At 35.1% G+C, this 13,488-nt stretch overlaps 1 pseudogene; it reads left to right on the plus strand.

The window, feature by feature from the left end:
• The first annotated feature begins 1,161 nt into the window (after positions 1-1,161).
• Positions 1,162-4,263, plus strand: LOC110653959 (receptor kinase-like protein Xa21; annotated as a pseudogene).
• The last annotated feature ends 9,225 nt before the right edge of the window (positions 4,264-13,488 follow it).

Genomic DNA, 13,488 nt, shown 5'->3' on the forward strand with positions numbered 1-13,488 from the left:
TCTCTTATAGTTCTTTTTGTTCCTATCTTTCTTGTCAGTTTGCTGGTTCTTCATTCCTCCTTCACTTGGTTTTGATTTTTGAGCTGCAACAAGTGCCTTCTCCCCTGCAATTTCTTCTTCTCTGTAAGCTTTTCTTTGTTCAACAGCTTGCAGAGCATTAGAAAGCTCAGTTAAAGAAATCTGAGACATATCCCACGTGTCTTCAAGTGAAGAAATCTTTGCTTCAAATTTATCAGGGAGAGTCACCATAACTTTCTCCACAACTCTCTTCTCTTCCATTTCATCTCCCAACAATCTGATTTGATTTACTATACTCATCACCCTATCAACATATTCTTTCACCTTGTCAGTATCCTTCATCCTCAACAACTCAAATTCTTTACGCAAATTAAAGACTTGCATCTGCCTTGTTTTATCAGACCCTTGAAATTCAGTCTTCAACTTCATCCAAGCTTCATGTGCTGATTCACAAGCCATGATCCTGGTGAAAACAGAATCTGATACAGCTGCATGGATATAGGACAGGGCCTTTGGAGCTTTAGCAACTTCATCTTCATGTTGCCTGATCTGATTCAGAGTTGGATTTTGACGTAATGGAGGAGGTACTCTGTTTTCCTCAACATACTGCCATACTCCCAAACCTCTGAGATAAGCTCTCATTTTTACAGCCCAAACATGGTAATTTTCACCATTAAAATGTGGAGGTGACAAAGGGTTGCTGCTAGAAGCCATTGGAAGTGAAAGAAAAAAAAATTCCAGCAAAACAGGGTGTGCGGTTTTGTGGTGGTTTCTTACTTTTTTTTTTTGTTAAATCTCTCACAGTCCCTTAAGATCATAGAAGCTCTGATACCACATGTTGGATTTTTTGAAAGGAAAAATGAGAGATATGAAGAACACAGAAAAAATGGAAGGAGAAATGGAATTCATTCTTGAGTCTGATACAAAAATACATATAAAAGATAAGTTTGATAACCAAACCTCCATAAATTAAGGAAGTTTGTCTCCCAAACTTAAGCTCTTCCACTCATTTTCACCTAAACCACCTAATACAGATGTGTGGGAGAAAATATCATTAAAATACATCAAAAATTCTGCTAAACTCCATCAATACCAGTAGCAAAATTAGTTAGCTATTTTTGTGAAAATAACGAACTAAATTCAATGCTGCAACACTACATCAGTTCCAGAAACAAAATTAATTAGCTAAAAAGAAAAAAAACTAGTGAACTGGATTTAACACCGACTGAGACACCTCAACCTGACAGATAACAGATTGGGAGGTGAAATTCCACTCAACATCACCTACTGCTCAGAGCTCCGAATCCTCATATTGGCTAGAAATAGATTTGTGGGTAAAATTCTCAATGAACTTGGCTCTTTAAAAAAGCTTGTGTCACTTGACCTCTACGGAAATAATCTCACAGGAGAGATCCCACATTCATTTGGAAACCTTTCGTTCTTCAAACATTTATCTGTAGCTGTCAATAATTTGGCTGGAAATATTCCAAACAAGTTGGAGCAATTGACAGGCTTAACTTTCGTCTCGGTTGGAGTAAATAATCTGATAAGCACAATCCCTGGCGCCCTGTACAACATCTCATCTATCAATGTCTTTTCGGAGCCAGATAATCAGTTGAAAGGGAGTCTTCCAGCGAACATAGGCCTCACTCTTCGAAATCTGCAAGATTTCTACACTGGTAGAAACCAATTTTATGGAACTATTCCAAGTTCATTCACCAATGCTTCTCAGCTTGAAATATTTGACATCTCTGCCAACTTTTTCACAGGACAAGTTCCAAACAATTTAGGAGATTTAAGGGATCTGCAGCAGGTGAATTACGAAGTCAATTTTCTGGTAACACAAGTCAAGATTTGAGTTTTATAACATCTTTGTCAAATTGCAGCAATCTAGAAATTCTATCTTTTGCTAAAAATAATTTTGGCGGTGTATTACTGTGACCATAGCCAATTTGTCAACCAAAGCGAGCCTATTAGGGCTGGAGGCAATCGAATGTCTGGAAGACTTCCATCGGAGGTTGGGAATCTTGTAAATTTGTATGCATTAGGCTTGGAGGAAAACCATTTTTACGGTACCATACCAATTTCTTTTGGGAAGCTTAGAAAGTTACAAAAGCGCATTTGCATACAAACCTATTGTCCGACAAATCCCGCCATCCTTAGGCAACCTCACCACTATATGAACTACATTTAGGTGAAAACAAATTACAAGGAAACATAACAAGTAGCATTGCAAAGCCAAAACCGCAAGCTCTAGATATTGCAAACAATTTCCTTATTGGCTTCTTACCCCAGAGATCACCGGTCTTTCCTCTTTATCAACAATTCTTAACTTATCACACAATACATTGACAGGTCCCCTACCCCGAGAAATCCATAAACTGAAAAATATTAATGCGCTAGATGTGTCACAAAACAAACTGTATGGGGAAATTCCTGAGACAATAGGGGATTGCTTGATGCCAGAAAACCTTAACATGCAGGGCAACTTTCTCCAAGGATCAATTCCCTCATCCTTGGCTTCATTGAGAGGTCTCCAACATTTAGAACTATCAAGAAACAATTTGTCCGGAAACATCCTGAAGGAGCTACCGAAGCTCCCCTTTTTGCAATATGTGAATCTTTCCTTCAATAATCTTGAGGGTGAAGTGCCAAGAGAAGGAGTGTTCAGCAATATAACGGCAGTTTCACTTGTTGGAAAAAAACAATCGTTGTGGAGGTATCTGAATCGCACTACCAAAGATGCCCCATCAAGCGAAAGAAACACAAAAATTCTCCTCTTGCCATTATCCTTGCAACAGTTATCAGTTCAATTGTGCTTTTCATGGCGATAACATCTTTAAGGGTTTTCTGCTGGCGAAAATCAAGAAAGAATCCATCATCGAATCCTTTTTGTTTGGATAAGCTCCTTCGAATTTCCTATAAGGAGCTTCAATTTCCTATAAGGAGCTTCACCAAGCAACTCAGGGATTCTCTTCAGAAAACTTAATTGGACAAGGTAGTTTTCCTCTGTGTATAGAGGAAGTCTTGATCTACATGGTGAAAGGATAGTTGCTGTGAAGGTACTCAACCTTCGACAACATGGAGCATCCAAGAGCTTCATTGCTGAATGCAGAGCATTGCGGAACATCAGGCACCAAAATCTGGTGAAGATCTTGACATACTGCTCAAGCATTGATTTTAAAGGCAATGACTTCAAAGCTCTAGTGCTTGATTTCATGGTGAACGGAAGTTTAGAAATGTGGTTACATCCAAATGAAGATGGTAGTAGCCAGCCAAGGAATTTAAACCTTCTTCAAAGGCTTCGGGTTGCCATTGATTTGTCATCTGCTTTGCATTACCTTCATGACCTTTGTGAAACACCAATCATTCACTGCGACCTGAAGCCAAGCAATATTTTGCTTGACATGACATGACTGCTCATTTTGGTGATTTCGGATTAGCAAGGCTTCTTTCCAAAACCTCAAGCAACTCTTCTCAAGACCAAACAAGCTCTATTGGGATAAAGGGAATAATCGGCTATATGCCTCCAGGTAAAACCCCCTATGCTTTTATTTATCAAATATCCACAATGGTCAAGTATAAAATAAGAATGGAATTGGATATGTCTGCCTTGCAGAATATGGAATAGGTGGCGAGCCAACAACATATGGGGATGTGTATAGCTTTGGAATAATTTTGTTGGAGATATTCATAGGACGGAGACCAATTGATGAAGTGTTCAGAGATGGTTTGCTCCACAACTTTGTTAGGTCTAACTTCTAAGCTACCGGGACAAGTAATGCAGGTTCTCGATCCCAAGCTTATTGCAACAGGAGAAGTGGGAGTAGAAGAATTTGTTGAAGACAATGAGACTGATGATGATCAAACAGAAATCCAAGAAAATAATGTCAATATGGAAAATATGAAATTACAAGGAAGCAATGTACAAAAATGTGCTGGATCAGTCCTCAAAATAGGATTAGCATGCTCGGCAGAACTATCAGGAGATCGAATGAATATGATCGATGCCACAAGAAAATTAAACATTATCACAGAGGCTTTCCTTCGTGAAAGGACTCATAGAGAACAACAAATTGTAAACCACTATTAGGTATGAGTGTTTTTTTTTTTTTTTTAACACACATTCTGATTGATGAATCTTATATTATCTTCATATTTACTTAGCCCAAAGACTACTCTGATCATTTGGATATTGCAGGAATACGCTGTGGCATTCAGGCATCCAGGCCCCCACTAACCTGAGCTTTTGGATCTCACTCAATTTCAACAATAAATGTTCTATGAACATCAATCTTCAGCAGATAAACCTCAAGTTCTACCTCGTGAACTGTCTGCGAGGCTTTTCTAATCGCTTCTTTCAACTAAATTTAAAATCAGAATGTGCAAATCAATAACTGTCACCAAGTGTGTTATTTCTTTTGTTTGTGATTATGTTGTTGGTGAAGACAAAAATTTCATTCCCTTAGAAAAGGAAGTGAAACAAATTTCTTATAAATGAATTACTAGCTTGACAGTAAGATTATTTCATCTCACATGGGATAATGTTGGAATGTGTTGTTTCACATCAGGTGGGAACGTGGCAAAGACATGGGCAAAACAATAGAGGCCCAGCTAAAATCAACGTTAGCCATTTTGACATAAAAGCCGGAGCCTAAAGAGAGTGTAAGCCCAATATCTCAAAAATGGGAGATTGACACCCAAGTTTACATTCTCTCAGGCTTATCCTTGAAAAAAAAGCTGCTAGAGCGGTCAAACGTTGATTCAAAGTTTTGGCGAAGTCAAATCGCAGGACTTCCCAAAGATTTTGATACAGTTTGATTTCAATTTGATATTTTTAAAACTTTATATCTTTTTCTTTTTTTAATTCAGTTTTGCTTGGAATCAAACCAGCTAATTTTGATCTAATTCAAAGATGTTTTGTTTCAATTTGATTTTAATTGGTCTCAATTTTGGATTGAATTGGTCCAATTCCGATTCTAAGCCAGTCTTTTGGCCAGGTCTAATGTAGAGAAAAATGGAAGACCTATGTCTATACTATGGGTGAGTATCAATAGATTCGGTTTGAAAAATCGAAAAATCAAATAAATCAAACTTTATAGTAGAAAACACTGAAATGAAGCAAATTAGGAAGAAAAAAAAAATAAACTAAATTAAGATCAATTCGATTCGATTTATTGATTTGGACTATATCTTGAGCTTATCTTAGACTCATTTCAAACTTAATTTTTTTTATATTTTATATTTTTAATTTTGATTTCAGATCTAATAATAATTAAGTAAAAAAAATATTAGATTTAGTTCTATCAATTTTTTTCCTCTAAAATTAATCGGAACAAAATAAATCAAATTTCTTAAAATAAAAAAATAATAACAAACAAAGTTTTTAAATTAAAACTATTGATCAATTACTTTTTAAATCAAACTCTGTTCATCTAATCCGTACTCCTCAGGTCAATTCAGAAAAAAACTAGAGAGGAAAAGATGTGAGTTCGTTGGATTGGTGGTGGTGGCGAAGCCACATTCAATTGAGAGCCCTTTTTGGAATTGTGGTTGGAGAATAAAATTGAGTTAATTTATATTAGTCATCTCTCAATTTTTGAAATTGTTTTATTTCTGTTCCTTACTTTTAGTTTGTTATTATAAAATCTTTCAATTTTAAAATTATTACACTTTAGTCCCTCAACTTTTAATGTTGTTACACTTCTATCATTCGTCTTCATTTTATTACCATAAAATCTCCTAACTTTTCAAATTGAAAAGGAAAATCCCAAAAACAATAATTTAGGGTTCCTTTCCAATTTATTACAGGTAAAAAGAAATTCTCATTTGTTTGTTAGTCTTCCAACATAATTTCCTATTATTTCTATAATTAGGCATTGTCAACGGTAAATTTGAAAAGCAATAGAAAATCATGTTAAAGGATAAGAAACAAATAAGGAATTCTCTTAACCTACAATTGACTAGAAAAGGAACCCTAAAAAATTGTTTTAGGGATTTTCTTTTTAGTTTGAAAAGAGAGAAGTAGAGAGTGAGTTACTTTTTGTTTTCATCGAGAAAAAGACAGAGAGGGAAAATGATAAAAAAGAGCGCTAAGAGGATTAGAGAGAGAGTCGAAAGAGAGATAGTGTGTAAGGAGAGAGGGTGATATGAATTTTATATGTGGGAATTTTTTTTTATTTTCTTTTATTTTACAATATAGCACTGCCACATATAAAGTTAGCCAGAGATATGAGGGGTTTCTGGCATGAGGGACTAACATATAACGAATTTTGAAATTGAGAGGTTTTATGATAACAAATTGAAGATGGAGAATGAAAGTGTAATAACTTCAAAAGTTAAGAGATTGAAGTGTAACAAATCTCAAAGTTAAAAGATTTTATTGTAACAAACCAAAAATAGAGGATGAAAGTGTAATAACTTTAAAAATTGAGGGACTGATGGCAAAAATTAGTCGCCAAAACTGCTTTTTAGTAATAAAGCACCACATTAAATAATGTTAAAAAAAATAGTTTGAAAAAAAATTATTTTTGTTATTTTATTATTCTCATAACTAAAACTTATCAAATTTAATTTTAAATTATCTTTTAATACTATTTAATATATATATATATATATATTTTCTTAACAATAGTGTAATAACCAAAATTTATAAATTTATAAATTTTATACTTCTACATGGTATTTAAATATTATTTTAACATTATCTAACTAAATTATAACTTTGTAATACTTTTATTTACACATGTATTTTTAATGATTATTTCTAAACATATTATGTAAAATTATTTAACAATCTAATTATTTTTTTTATTTAAATGATTAGTTTTAAATATTAATATTAAATCAATTAATAAAATATATTATTTATTATTGTTAACCTTATTTCTAATATTTAATTATGGCTATTAATTTAATTATTATTGTTATTATTTTTATTTATTGTATATTATAATTTTATTTATAAGAATAAATCTAGACAACATGTATGTCCTGATTCATTTCCATATTGAAAAAAATAAAATAACATTTCAGTAGTCTCCTCCTCCTCCCAACCCCCTTTACATCCTCTTTCTCCCTACCCTTTTCCACCTATTTCCTCCTTTTTTTTGGCAACCACCCACTACCACCACCAGTAAGGAGTTCCCCCACCAACCCATGACACCGGTGCACCACTAGCTGGCCAGAAAAGCACCAGAAGTGGCGGCAAGTGATGGAGGAGAGAGAAAAATGCGTGCGCAGGGCAGCTAAGTTCTAGGCACGATTCTGGTTTCATCCGACGTCCGATCGAGACGATTCAGGTGGTGTTGAAAAGCTTGTTCCGAGACCTTTCTTTTGATACCCATTTTACAATTTTTGGTGGTCGAATGAGTGAGATATGGAGGAGAAAAATTTCGGATTTTTTAAGATTTTTGGTCAGATCTAGGACGATCCGACCATTGGATCGACAATCCGAGACCACCTATGAAGTCAGAAAGAGGAGATGAACATTTTGGTATGATCAGATCTGATAGATATCGCCGACGATCGATGGCTGGCCACCATGCGTGGTGGTTCCAGCATTGGTTCCGACGAGCTTTGGGGATTATTCAACTTCTAGAGACTTCCTCATAAATTTTTGGAATTTTTGAGATAGATAAGCTTTGGGTAAGATTATTTTCCTTATTTCTCAGTCTATGGTGCTTAAATGTAATGTTTCTTAAACAAGAAAAATTGGAGAAAAAATTCTAAGAAAAATGTGTGATGAAAGAAAAATTATTTGGAGATATTCTACAATGCTTGTTGAATTTTTTAGCAATTGTGAAATATTTTTGAAAGAATATATATGGGTTTTAGTTTGATTTTTAGCACATGGGCATATAAGATTATCTAAATTTATGGTATTTAAATTTTATATGATTGGTTGAAGCTTGATAATAGAGAGTTAAATATGTGAATATTGAATTGGGTTGAATTAAGAATATATTAGCTATTGGAAACTTATAGAATTGAGTAATATTCTTGAATAAAAATTCATAAAATATTCATGGGTGATTAGAAAATTACAATTCCTTTTGTGATAGCTTTATAACCTTATTAAGGACTACAGGGAAAAATTTTAGAATTTTTAGAGCTTGTTTGAGTGGATTTTTACAAAATATCAATTATAGGGACTAAAATGTCATTTTTCAAGTTTATGACTAGTGTCTGATTTGGAGGGCCCATATGATGTTAATGAGATGTGATTGTAGAAATTGGTGAATTGGAAGCGTTATTTAGATCTTTTTACAGGTTGTGTAGGTCCTAGCTATAGGAAGAACTCTACCAGATTTTTGACACAACTTAAGGTGTCTTTGATTCTTTTTAAGCTTGTATTGAGTCAATTATATTAAATAATTCTAATGTAATTATCAAGTGAGTCGGGACAATCTTTCTTCTCTGCCCAGTCACCACAGTGACTTCGGTTTACGTTTGTGAGTAAAATATTGATTTTAGTTATAATTTTAATATTATTATATGTTAAGATATGTCCATGCATCACTTATAAATATATATTTATGTAGTTAAATACTAGGCATCTTTTATATTGCATCTTTACTTGATGAAATGTTACGGATGTTGTTTTATGGTAATTTGGAGCAATGTGCGTGTGTTGACGTGCATGTGGTGTGTGATATTGGATTTGGACAGGACGGGTAGGCGTGGTTGGAGCTTGACTCGCTGGGACCCAATCCTTTTATGGATAATTCAGGGTAGGCACGGCTCAAGATGATCTCGCTAGCCCCTGTTTTTGGTCTATTAAGAGAAAGTCCGGCTTGAGATGTACTTGCTGGCAGAGGTTGAATTAAGAGAGCTGTATAAGGGATCAACTCCCATATATATACTGTTTGAATATTATATGGGAGTGTGAGTACTCCAAATTACCTTTTTATTGTTTATAATGTGATTTGTATGAAAACTATGAAGGTGTTGCATTCCACTCTTTACGATGCATTAGCTTTAGATAGCTATAGAAATTGTACTTAAAATTGGTATTTTACTCTTTAAGTCAAACGCTCACTCTTGTTCACCCTATTTTTTTTTTCAGGCTACAGGAGGAGTTCTTTTTTCATAGTAACCTGCTTTCTTTCTCACAGGTTTAACATCAGTTATTTAATTATTTTATTATTTTCTAAAAATTGAAATCTAAAACTCTGCATGTGTTAGTAGTAGTATGGACCTTGTTAGAAACTGTGTTAATTTAAATTCTTGAGATTAATAAATGAAGATTTGTATGATATTTGAACAATTTGTAAATAATGGTATCAGGGTTAAGCAGGGCTCCCCTGACTTTAGTTTTTTTTTTTATGGTTATTGGGTTGGGTTAACCCGAATAAAAATATTTTATTTAATTTTATTTACATGTTGGGCCTCAATTTTTCGGCCTTGGGTTATAGATTTGGAAACAGTAAGGCTTACTACAGGCCTCGGGGGCTTTATACCGGTCCAGGTCCTAGTGCTGATTCGGCCCATAGATTGGGTCGTGATAAATTATGGTATCAGAGCTTAGGCTTCAGATTCATGGGAAACATGTGTCTAAGGTTTTAAAAGAGAGTTTTGTTATGAGTCACATACAGAGTATAAGATTCTGTTTCATCTTTTTCTGTAATTTTTTATTTTTAGATTCTGAATTATTTCTTGGGCAGTGTAAAAGTGCTTCAGATTGGTGTCTTATTTTTCGTACAGTACATGGCGATGTAAACTAGAGTTAGCAAATGTGTTGAGATCTGCCATGAAAATACGTACTCCAAGAAATATTATGTTTTCATCAGTAAGGGTCCAATTGGTGTGCCTATCTAGTGTAAGGCACGAGGACCTAAAGGTGATTTTTGGCAGCATAGCTGCCCTTGATGAGAGTGAGGGTACCACTACTAGCAGTCATCAGTGTATAGCCCAGTCAGAGTAAGTGTATAGTGTCAGTGGATTTAAGAGAGGTAAGAGGTTGGGATGTATCATAGTAACTATACAATGTTCTTGATATTTGTTCTATAAGCTGCATATTACAATATCGACATGGGATTATTGTGTAGAGCTGCATGCTTCCTAGTGGTGCACCATGATGAGGGTGTTTGTAGACAACATCTTTTTTGGTATAGTTATGCCAGAACAGAGTTCTATTTCTATAGAAGAGTTTGGGACTCCTAGGTAACAGTTTAAGACCCTAGAGATAGAATATCAAAGCTCGTAGTTGGATGATAACTAGAGTCAGTGACTCGGTTATCTTAACTTAAGCACAAAGTTATAACATAAGTGGCACAAGACTAGAGGTTTTTAGCACGATTGCAGTGTAGTGATGACACCTACTTAGTGGGGTCATCTAGTCTCCAGTATGAGATCATTGTCTATGGTGGACGTATTGTTTAAAGTTTAATGAAGATAACATCTTCTTTATGTGATAATGGAGCATAAGAACTACTATACTCCCTAAAGGAGACTGGAGGTTATGAATAATATATCTAGCATGACAAATGGCATTCTAGGAAAGTTTATAATATAAAGGAGAGCAGATAGCCTTATACAGTTATGGTAATATGGTAGATGTGGTACCTCTCTTACAATCAATGATGCTGTAGAGTTTAGTGATGTCTTCTCAAGGGAGACAGAAGAGTACTGTTAATATAATGATCTATAGAATGATGTCCTCAAAAGGACTAGGGAGTGTGGCAGAGAACAATTGCCTAGGGTATGTCGGACAGGGTATAAATTTCATTATAGGAGCCATAGGTGATTAGATTTTGATGGATAAAAATCTTGTGAATTGAATGACAGGTTATGGTGTTCAGTATCTTAAGTTTTGACTAATTGAGTGGTCGAAGGACCAATTTCTGAGTAGTATATAGGTGAAGATGACGTAGTAGAGATACTAAAAGTTTAATTATCTAGCATAACTGTTAGTAAAAAAGAATGGAGATAAGAAATAAAGTAATCAAGGGTTCATTTTGGATAAGATAAAAGAGATGAATTAAAGAACAAACTAAGTAGCCAAGAATAGGACAAGACTAAGGAGATCAAAGAGAGGCATGAATCATATAAAGTGCTACCTTGGGCAAGGTAAATAGGATGAACTAAGAGGCAATATTAGAAAGCCCAGAATGAGATTACACGAGTAAGGATAGTTGTCAAGATTTAGAATCTAGAAGTGTAGGACTCAGAAAAGGTCATTATTCGAGCAGTGTCAGAAACCAAAACATGGAGTTCATAGTTATAGCATCAAACTCTGTCTATTCTCATTTCCAAGATGGAGTAGATAGCAATAGGATGAGAGCCATTTAAACTTCTAACAGTATGATGAAAGTTAGTTGAGGAATGCAACCAGAGCAAGTAAAAGTTATAGGATGTACAATAGTGTCTTGAACTGTCCTATCAAGCAGATGAGCGAATTAATAAGTAATAAGTTAAATAAAAGTAAATCTAATGGTATAACTAGGCATAACAAGCAAAAGGGATGATAGAAAATGGTACACAAGCTTAGGTCGTGAGTAGAGATGGTGAAATAGCAGTTATGGGGTCTCTGATTAAGGGTTAGGTAAGCATTTTCAGTATGACCAATAAGGTCACTTTATAAGAAAACATGAATGAAAATAAGTGACAGAACGACAGTAGGAGATAGAACAGGAAGAGATATGTATGAGTGGTAGTCACAAGTCACTGAGAAGTACAATGATAAGAGTTGTGGCAGCAAGTATGATTGGAATCAATTTTGGAAGAGTCAGTTAGTGAGGGGTATCTTTTAGAATATAGTAAGATGTAGGGATGCAAGGAGTGAGGGTAGGCATAAAAAGGTTGAAATAGAGTACAAGTAGAGATAGTAAACTTCAAGATAAAATGTCAGGAAAATCAATGGTATAACAAAAGGATTGTTACAGCTGATATCTTATAAAAAGAGATGATGAAATTTCAAGAAGAAGACCAAGAGACATGGGTTAAGCTTTATTTTGCAGACAATAGTGTGTTGATGACTGTAGGAGAATTGATAAGCACCTAAATGAACATTGCCTAAGGATGCAGACCTCTAATGGAACCCAAGAATCATTAACACCAAAACAAGTTTTCTTTGAACAAAATAAGATGCAATCTCTATGGAAAAAGAAGCACCAGAATATATATTTCAAAGAGGAACAGATCAAGTGTCAACATAATAACCCAACTTATGGGAGATTACATTGATCATCAATTAAAATAGGCAAGTGATCAAGTTGCCTAAGTTCTAGTTCTTCCAGAAACTAGCAAGAAGGAAAACTCAAACTCTCTCTAAGGGAGGCTCTCATGTACAGCAGAAATAAAAACTGAAGGAAGAAGATGGTATTCTCTTCCTTATAAACCTAGGGTTACAGAAACACAAGCTAAAATTGTTAAGACAAAAGTTACAAATAATTGTGCCATGTTGGCTATCCTAACAAGAATAGTAAGTGTATTAATTATAAAGACAAAAGATGGTAGCAGCATTAATTGTAAAAGGGCAGAAGGTGGCAGCAATTAGTCCCCCTTTGTGGCAGAATATTGGGGCCCACTTGTTTAAAAAGTAGCTCTCTTTAATTCAAATGAACCAATGAGCTCCCTCCACGTGGCGTGAACCCTACAAACACTTAGGTGGCTGCCAAGTGGACTCCAAGGTGGCATGAGGCATGTCCAAAGTGGCTGGTGACGTGGCAATGGAATCAGACGTGGCTAGTGACATGGCAATGGAAGCTCCAGCTTGGCACATGGTGATCCACTTAGATTCTTGGAGCAAGCAAGCTAGGCCTTCCTTATGCAGCTCCCCTCCTAAGCCGAAAATCCTTTTATGATCCATGAGCATGCTTTGAAGTTGCTTAGCTCTTACCCTAGTGATTGCCCCTTTGAAGGGTGGTGGTGCTCCATGATGATTCTCATCATCCTCTCCCACTTGAAAAGAATTCATCCTCAAATTTGTTTCTGCACCAAGGAAAGGAGTAAGATCAGTTACATTAAAAGTATTACTAACACCATAATCATTAGGCAATTCTATCTTATAAGCACTATTGTTAATTCTTTCAAGTACTTGAAAAGGGCCATCACCTCTAGGATGCAACTTAGATTTCCGTTGGTTAGGAAACCTTTCCTTTCTCAAATGGATCCATACCAAGTCACCAGGTTCAAAAATCATAGGCTTTCGCCCCTTATTAGCATGAGATGCATATTGCTCATTTTTCTTTTCTAGATGCAACCTAGCTTGTTCATGCATCTTTTTAACCATTTCAGCCTTTTTCTCACCATCCAATGAAGCAACATGATCAATAGGCAATGGTAATAAATCCAAGGGAGTAAGTGGATTAAAACCATAAACAAGCTCAAAAGGAGAGTATCCACTAGATGAATGCACAACCCTATTATATGCAAATTCTATGTATGGTATGCATTCCTCTCAAGACTTTAAATTTTGTTTCACTAAGGCTCTCAAAAGTGTGACTAAGGTCCTATTCACTACTTCTA

This window comes from Hevea brasiliensis, unplaced genomic scaffold (genome assembly GCF_030052815.1).
Source record: "Hevea brasiliensis isolate MT/VB/25A 57/8 unplaced genomic scaffold, ASM3005281v1 Scaf31, whole genome shotgun sequence".
NCBI lineage: Eukaryota > Viridiplantae > Streptophyta > Magnoliopsida > Malpighiales > Euphorbiaceae > Hevea > Hevea brasiliensis.